Source organism: Odontomachus brunneus, unplaced genomic scaffold (genome assembly GCF_010583005.1).
Source record: "Odontomachus brunneus isolate Ranch 3 - 2012 unplaced genomic scaffold, Obru_v1 Obru_scaffold_137, whole genome shotgun sequence".
Classification (NCBI taxonomy): Eukaryota; Metazoa; Arthropoda; class Insecta; order Hymenoptera; family Formicidae; genus Odontomachus; species Odontomachus brunneus.
Window position 1 is genome coordinate 960,327 of NW_022639587.1, and position 928 is coordinate 961,254.

Sequence of the window (928 nt, forward strand, 5' to 3'; positions counted from 1 at the left end):
TTTTTTTTTTTTTTTTTTTTCTAAGTTTGTCGTTCATTTTAGCATCTCCTTAAGCATGTGCTAAAGTGCCTTGTTTAAACTCATTTTCAATACGTGGATGATTCGCCAAATCATGGAACTCATTTTCACAATGTCGAATTCACAAAATAAGCAATTTGTGGTTTATCTCGCGTTGCGATTTGGCACTTTCTGGCGAGTATTGCCATGGTATGAGCAACAACTTACAACACGCCTCGCGAATGTAAGTAATGCATTATCTTAGCCGTCATTAATCATACAGCTATATTCTCGACTTGCAATCGGTTTCGCGCTTCATACAATTCATCACGGCGCGCTAACTTGCACGGTTATATTTTGTCGTTGCGAATTCAGAGGCGCCGCGGCTGAGAAGGTAACTCTTCACCGTCGGCGATTCGGTATTCCATCGATTTTATTACAACTGAATTTCTCTCATCCCGCCTCTGACGTGACTATGTCGACTGCTATTCACAGAGATTCGAGAAACAACGATCATTTCGGCGTTGTCCTCCGAAACCGCACGCGAAAAATTAATATTCCATCAACGAAGAAAGCAAGAAAGCGTCCTCTATACCGTAAATAACTGGATTGCATTGCACTCAATGGTTTATGCGGTACACATCAGAATTTATTACGTAAGATTTCCATTGCCTGTTTCGTCCTACAAACGGAATTGTTTGTACCTTTTATCGTCAAAAAGATAATATCGAATATCTTGTAGAAAAATTTCAACATCACACATCATGATAGTTTTTTTGCGACAATATTGCTAGAAAGTTATATTAACTTTCCATTGCCTAAATTAATTTCTCATGTTTAAACCATTTTTCATATACATAGAATGTTTAAAACTAAAATACTCAACACATATAAAGTAAAATTTTACTTTTCTAATTTTTTATTTTCCTAA